We start from the raw sequence: 8,202 nt of genomic DNA, 5'->3' as shown, positions 1-8,202 counted from the left end.
CTACAAGAGTGCATATCTCACTGTAATAATCACCTAGTAGGGGCTGACCCATCGTGGTCACAGTGGCACATGATGGGATAATACTTTCACCAGGACCTGATCTCCTGGATTAGGAATGCCAGCTCGGATGTTGCTATGCTCCCTTTCTAAATCTCTGATTCTCTGTCCGTCTCCAACTTCCCCTCACAGCTCATGCAGCTGTTTTGCCAGTTCTCTCTCAAATTGTTTCACCCTATTATTTCCATCGCACGTTTCCAGTTGTTCTCCTACCACACCCTCCCGCAGCTGAATAGCCTGTCTAGTCACAAATTCAAAAGGGGGTCAACCTCAGTTTCATTAGAATAGTGGGGTGTACTCTAAACCATCCTTGCCTTGTCTCTTTCAGGGTCTTAGACCAGTTTCCAGTGTTCGGTTAATTTGTTCGACGTGAACTTTGGGGCTGGTACGGGAGATGGAATCTCCATTTAGTACCTAACAGCACACATACTGTTTAATTACTTTCCCTGTAAATGTGTCCTTTTTTGAGAATTTGCAGGGGAATGCTTCCACCCACCCAATAAATCTCGGGTGAGGGGGCCATGCAAAATTACTGATAGCGTGCGGGGATGTGCAGGCTCAATCGGTTAACCATGGTAGTTGTGGGGTTACAGGGATAGGGTGGACTGGGTCCCTCTTCAAAGGGTCTGTGTGGACTTGATGGGCTGAATGACCCATCCCAAATGTAGGGATTCTACAATCTATGATCTAAGAAAAGACTGGATCAGCTGGATTAGAGACCGGATCGACTGGGTGTGTACTCATTGGAATTGAGTAGAATGAGGAGGGTATGGCATAGAAACATAAAATTCTAATGAGCCTGGATGGGTTAGGCGTAGGAAGAGGATTCCGGATGATGTGGAAATCTCAAACTGGGGGTCACAGTCTAAGAATAAAGCCTTTGGGACCGAGATGCAGAGCAATCCCTTCACCAAGAATGTGAACCTGAGGAATTCTCTCCCACAGAAAGCTATTGGGGCAAATGAATTAGATATATTCGAGAGGGAGCTGGTTGTTTCCCTTATGGCTAAAGGAAGGAAGGAGTATGGAGAGAGGGTAGGAATGTTATGCTGAGATTACACAATCAGTCATGATCATACTGAATGGTTGTGCAGGCTCAAAGGGTCAAATAGCCAACTCCTGCATCTACTTTTCTGTTTCTATATGTTTAGACATTCAGCATTTATTTTTCTGGGGTCGGGAACCCGTTGAATCCATCTGCAATTGTTCCCATTAGCCCCCTGGGTTATGGCTACTGTCTGCATTTAATCTTTTCCCTGACACTGTGTGTGCAGAGTCTTCGATAACACTTTATTATATCATCCCCTACTCCAGGCCACCACCAGCAATGAGGCGTCTGATGTTGAATTTTATACCACCCAGCATGGGCCAGCCGATGGTATGTGGTGGCACTGTCTGATCCTATGTCTTCCTGATTCCACCTTGTCCTCTCATTGCCCCACCCTTTTCCCATTCACATTTCTCGTGTTGTGGGGCTGTTTCTTGAAATGTCTTCAAACTTACTTCTCTTCCTCCAGTAACTGCTGCCACTGCCACTTCCTCAAATATCTGTACTGTTTCAGTAAGTATTTTAGCTGCCTGACCCGCATACTCATTGCCCTGTTGTTGTGAGGTTTCTACTTTCCTGTGAGCTCTAATCTTCATTACTGCTGCTTCAGTCACAAAATTAGCTGCTTCCATCAACTCTTTAATCTGGTCTTCGTGCTGTATGTGGCCCCCAGACAAGGTGACTTACCCGTGCTGAGGCCTGGCCAATATATGGTCGTTAACTATACCAAAGTCATCAGGACTGTCTGTGTTCTGTTGACTCTCTGGCTCCTGGCTGATGTCAGGGCTTTTAGTAGTTGTGCCAGTTCTGAACATTTTCCGCATAATTCCTACAATAATTAAACAACCCTCAAGTTTGCCTTTTTCCTTTCACGGTGTGTGACTGGGTAGTTTAAAATCGCATTCTTTTGTTTTTGCGGGACTATCCTGTGTCCCTACCTGACTGATATCCCAGACAAATCACTCCCTGTCATTCCAATTTGCTTTCTGTGGTTTAATTTTAAGCCCTGCCTGGCACATGTGACTCAATACTCTATTGAAGATCCAGATATGCTCTTTCTGACTGACTGAGGTGATGAGGTCTTGGTAAGATCAGTTTGGCTAATTCCGTGAACCATACGTCAGTGGAATATGGCTGGAATATTGTGGAATTTCCAGAACAACTGGGAACATGTGTGCTGTTTTCCTCAGAGTATTCTTATTCTGGGATTCCAGGTCCACAGGTACGGATCTGGACTGAGATACTATCCTGTTGCGATTTCAGCCTGTTAAGTACAGTGTGCTTTTGCTACTGTAGGATACTCTTCAGAGACAGATGTGTTCAGGGAGGGAAAATCAATAGGGAGGCAATCTGAGTCATCAGGCTTCAGTGAATTAGTTTGGGATGCTATAGTATCAGTGATAATGGGAACTGCAGATGCTGGAGAATCCAAGGTCATAAAATGTGAGGCTGGATGAACACAGCAGGCCAAGCAGCATCTCAGGAGCACAAAAGCTGACGTTTCGGGCCTAGACCCTTCATCAGAGAGGGGGATGGGGTGAGGGTTCTGGAATAAATAGGGAGAGATGGGGAGGCGGACCGAAGATGGAGAGAAAAGAAGATAGGTCGACAGATTTTAGGTAGGGAGGGGATAGGTCAGTCCAGGGAAGACGGACAGGTCAAGGAGGTGGGATGAGGTTAGTAAGGTAGATGGGGGTGCGGCTTGGGGTGGGAGGAAGAGATGGGTGAGAGGAAGAACAGGTTAGGGAGGCAGAGACAGGTTGGACTGGTTTTGGAATGCAGTGGGTGGGGGGGAAGAGCTGGGCTGGTTGTGCGGTGCAGTTGAGGGAGGGGACGAACTGGGCTGGTTTAGGGATGCGGTGGGGTAAGGGGAGATTTTGAAGCTGGTGGAGTCCACGTTGATACCATTAGGCTGCAGGGTTCCCAAGCGGAATATGAGTTGCTGTTCCTGCAACCTTCGGGAGGCATCATTGTGGCACTGCAGGAGGCCCATGATGGACATGTCATCTAAAGAATGGGAGGGGGAGTGGAAATGTTTGGTGACTGGAAGGTGCAGTTGTTTGTTGCGAACTGAGCGGAGGTGTTCTGCAAAGCGGCCCCCAAGCCTCCGCTTGGTTTCCCCAATGTAGAGGAAGCCACACCGGGTATAGTGGATGCAGTATACCACATTGGCAGATGATCCCCTATTCCCAATTCCTCCGCCTCCACCGCATCTGCTCCCACAATAAGACATTCCACTCCCGCACATCCCAGATGTCCAAGTTCTTCAAGGACCGCAACTTATCCCCACAGTAATCGAGAACGCCCTTGACCGCGTCTCCCGTATTTCCCGCAACACATCCCTCACACCCCGCCCCCGCCACAACCGCCCAAAGAGCATCCCCCTCGTTCTCTCACACCACCCCACCAACCTCCGGATACAACGCATCATCCTCTGACACTTCGGCCATCTACAATCCGACCCCACCACCCAAGACATTTTTCCATCCCCACCCTGTCTGCTTTCCGGAGAGACCACTCTCTCCATGACTCCTTTGTTCGCTCCACACTGCCCTCCAACCCCACCACACCCGGCACCTTCCCCTGCAACCGCAGGAAATGCTACACTTGCCCCCACACTTCCTCCCTCACCCCTATCCCAGGCCCCAAGATGACATTCCACATTAAGCAGAGGTTCACCTGCACATCTGCCAATGTGGTATACTGCATCCACTGTACCCGGTGTGGCTTTCTCTACATTGGGGAAACCAAGCGGAGGCTTGGGGACCAAGCAGAACACCTCCGCTCGGTTCGCAACAAACAACTGCACCTCCCAGTCCCCAACCATTTCCACTCCCCCTCCCATTCTTTAGATGACATGTCCATCATGGGCCTCCTGCAGTGCCACAATGATGCCACCCGAAGGTTGCAGGAACGGCAACTCATATTCCGCTTGGGAACCCTGCAGCCTAATGGTATCAATGTGGACTTCACCAGCTTCAAAATCTCCCCTTCCCCCAACGCATCCCAAAACCAGCCCAATTCGTCCCCTCCCGCCACTGCACCACACAACCAGCCCAGCTCTTCCCCCCCACCCACTGCATCCCAAAACCAGTCCAACCTGTCTCTGCCTCCCTAACCTGTTCTTCCTCTCAGCCATCCCTTCCTCCCACCCCAAGCCGCACCCCCATCTACCTACTAACCTCATCCCACCTCCTTGACCTGTCTGTCTTCCCTGGACTGACCTATCACCTCCCTCGCTCCCCACCTATACTCTCTCCACCTATCTTCTTTTCTCTCCATCTTCGGTCCGCCTCCCCATCTCTCCCTATTTATTCCAGAACCCTCATCCCATGCCCCTCTCTGATGGGTCTAGGCCCGAAACGTCAGCTTTTGTGCTCCTGAGATGCTGCTTGGCCTGCTGTGTTCATCCAGCCTCACATTTTATTATCTTAGTTTGGGATGCTGTCGGTCTGACAATTACCTGCTTCAGCCAATTGTTCATGATCACAATTGCTGCCTCCTCAGCCCCAGCTTTGATGGGGTATTGTTTTTGTGGTGGAATGAGAGGCCCCTTGATCTTTTCCAGGGTTTCCAGATAATAACCCATGTTCCTGCTTGTGATTGGGTCCGAAGTGTAACTTCCCAGATTGCCTGACTGTCCCAGTCTCCCTACAGTGTCGCTACTCTGGAGATGCAGCCTTCTTTTTCCTCCTTCCCATGTCCTGGCTGGAGGGTCCCCCGTCGTAGTTCGGGAACCTACAACGTGAGATGCTCCTCATTGTTTTCAGAGATCAACCCCCAGAATGTCACATTCCCAATCTGCATCTGAAAAGGTTCACTTCATCTATCACTGAGTCATCGAGATGTGCCGCATGGAAATGGACCGTTCAGTCCAAGTCTTCTATGCCAAGCAAACATCCTAAATTCATTTAGTCCTATGTGCCAGCATTTGGCCCACATCACTTTAAACCGTTCTTGTTCATATACCCATCTAGATGACTTTTAAATGTTGTAATTCTACTTTCATTGACTGCTTCCTCTGGCAGCTCATTACATACATACACCACCCTCTGTGTGAAAACATTGCTCCTTTAAATCCCTTTTAACTCTTTTCCTCTCATCTTAAACCGATACCCTCCGGTTTTGGACTCCCAACCCTGGGAAAAAGATCTTGACCATTCACCCCAATCCATGCCCATCATGACTTAGAAGCCTCTGTAAGCACTGCCTCCCCACCTCTTTCCCCCCCCCCCCCCTCCCCGTGCCCCCCAGCCCCAGCCTACAACATTGCAGGGAAAATAGCCCCAACCTATTCAGCTTCTCCCTTCTGATCAAACCCACCAATCATGGCAATGTCCTTGTAAATATTTTCTGAACCTTTCAAGTTTCACAACATCCTTCCTGTAACAAGGAGATCAGAATTGAATGCACTATTCTAAAAGTGGCCTAAGCAATGCCCAATATGTCTGCACCGTGACACACTAACTCCTAGATTCAAGACTCTGACCTATGAAGGCACACGTACCAAATGCCTTCCTCCCTCCCTTGTCGACCTGCAACTCCACTTTCAAGAAACTATGAACTTGCACTCCAAGATCTCTTTGTGCAGCAACACTCCCAGGGCCTTCCCATTAAATCCATAACTTCTGCACTGATTTGCCTTCCTAAAATGCAACACCTCACATTAATCTAAATTAACCTCCATCTGCCACTCCTCAGCTTATTGGCCCATGTGGTAAGGATGTGATTGTACTCTGGAGATAACCTCCTTCACTATTCACTACACCACTGCTTTTGATGTTATCTGCAAACTTTACCTCCTATATTCACATGCAAATCATTTACGTAAATGACAATAAACAACGTCCTTTTGTCCGTCACTGTCTGTCCAAGGTTTAACTTTGATCCACAACGGTGCCATAGGCACTGCCTTCTCACACTTCCAGGTCATCCCACCCATTGTTGTCCCTCTGCCCATAAATGGGTGTTTTGTCATCCAACCCATTTGAGTCAGTGTTATCGTCCTTCCCTTCCTATAACTACCGTCTTGTCCTTTTGCTTTAAGCCCTCGTGTAAGAGCTGCCACCTTTGCTTGTTCCCATTTCTCATTGGTCATATTTCTGATGGAGGCTGTCAGAGTTACAGCTGCCTTCTCATATTGACATATTTTTCTTGTCTATTCCACCAGGGTCTCTGCTCTGGTTTTAGGGCGCCCAGGTCTTAACCCTTCCTGATCATCTTCATGATCAGTTTCTTTTTGCAATCCAATACAATTTGTAACAACCACCCCTCGAGGCCTTTTTTTTTTGTTGTTGTCCTTAGATAGGGCCCATTCAGAATCCGTTTTGGCCACCTTGGGCTTATGCTTGCCCTCGTGCCCCACTTTTCCACCACGATGTCCTGCTGTGTGGTTCAACCCCTCCCAGGTGTGGATGAGGTCTGTCAATTGTCCACTGAATTCAGCACAGCTCCCTTCTCCCTCATTGTTCTTATTATATTGCCAAGAGCGATTCTGGGGTTTACTGTCTGCCTAAAGTGTGGTAAATATTGAAGATACTTACGTGATTAGGATCCACAGCTGATCACTGACTGGTTTAATATTCTGCTCACAGAGCAGAATGTTGGAGGAGAAATATAAAAGAGGGGCCGAGAGACAATTAGTCGATATTCATGGTGCCTGTTAAACTGTACAGTGAAATATATTTACTTTGATTCATGGATTTGATAATAATGAAACATATTCTGTGATTATTAGAATACAGAAGAACAAAGTGTGACATTTTAAACTTCACTTAATAATAACTTGACATTCATTTTATATATCTACAGGGCTGAAAGTAGACTGATTATTAAAGTGATATTAATGTGATCACAGCAAAAAAAATCATTAGGAACTAACAATAATTAACAAAATAAGCAATATGATTATTTGCACTAATTCTTGTATTGAAAATCCAGCCTTGTTTAATGCTTCTAAAATACTACGCTAGTCATTGTAATTCAAGAATACAGTAACAATGATGTCAATTATAAAGAAGACTTTAATTTTAGCTTCACTGTGATAATGGACCAATGCAATAATTGGATGACTGCACTGTAAACTGTAAAGATATATAATATCGGCTCTGAGAAAAATAATTTGGTTTACAAGGTGTTCTGTACTCGGAATAATTAGAAATTAATTGTGATTATGAATTAGCCATTTAAAAGATCATTACTGTAATTGGCTAAAAATATTTACATTTTGCTGAGATAATTGGACCAAGGAGCATACAGGTTGAAAATGTGTTTATTCAACAGAATACACAAGAGAGAGTTTTCCCCAGGAACTAATTGTAAATACACAGCTCAAAGTAGCTTGAAAAATATATAGAAGCCAAATGATCATTGAATTGAAAAAGATTACATAGTTATAACTGACAGTTTAAAAGTCCAAGTATTTTGGCTACATGTTCATGTTGTTCATAGAGGCAACATGTGGATCAAAGTTAAACCTGGATGGACAGTCGGGGACAAAAGGACGCTGCTTTTTGTCATTTACATCAATGGTTTGACTGTGAATGTCGGAGGTAGGTTTGCAGATGACATCAGAATAAGTGGCAGATTTTCATGTTGGGATTCTTGTCTGTTTAACTATAATCTGTTCTGTTCTCAGTGTAAGAGGCTCTTCTTGTGCATGATGGGCTGTCACTAACAGTGTAATTTATCCGAGAGTCCTGGGATCAGGTTTCCTTTGCCTGCAAATCAGGCGGCCAGTAAACTATGCACCGGCTTTTCTTTGGCGCAGCAGAGATTCATTTCTCAGTGAATAAGTGTTCGATCACAGAGTTATTTCACTCAGAATGGTTTCTAGCACACACCATCCACCAGTGTATCTGGAAAGTTTTTTTTTCTGAACAATTCCAATCTCTACCTGTCGATCTGATGGTACTTGTCAGTTTTATGAGAATTCAACCCTTTGTTGCTGAGCTATTTTTGTAAATGATTCGGTAAATCTATTGCTTCACTGTGGAGTCTGAAGTCGTTATGAGCCGGTTTCACCAGTTCGCCACACTAACTTACCCCGTCTGTCTGTATTATACTTTTTTTAGCATTATCTTATCAGCAAATTCTTT

Source organism: Stegostoma tigrinum, unplaced genomic scaffold (genome assembly GCF_030684315.1).
Source record: "Stegostoma tigrinum isolate sSteTig4 unplaced genomic scaffold, sSteTig4.hap1 scaffold_140, whole genome shotgun sequence".
Taxonomy (NCBI): Eukaryota; Metazoa; Chordata; class Chondrichthyes; order Orectolobiformes; family Stegostomatidae; genus Stegostoma; species Stegostoma tigrinum.
Note: the sequence above shows the minus strand (reverse complement) of the source record.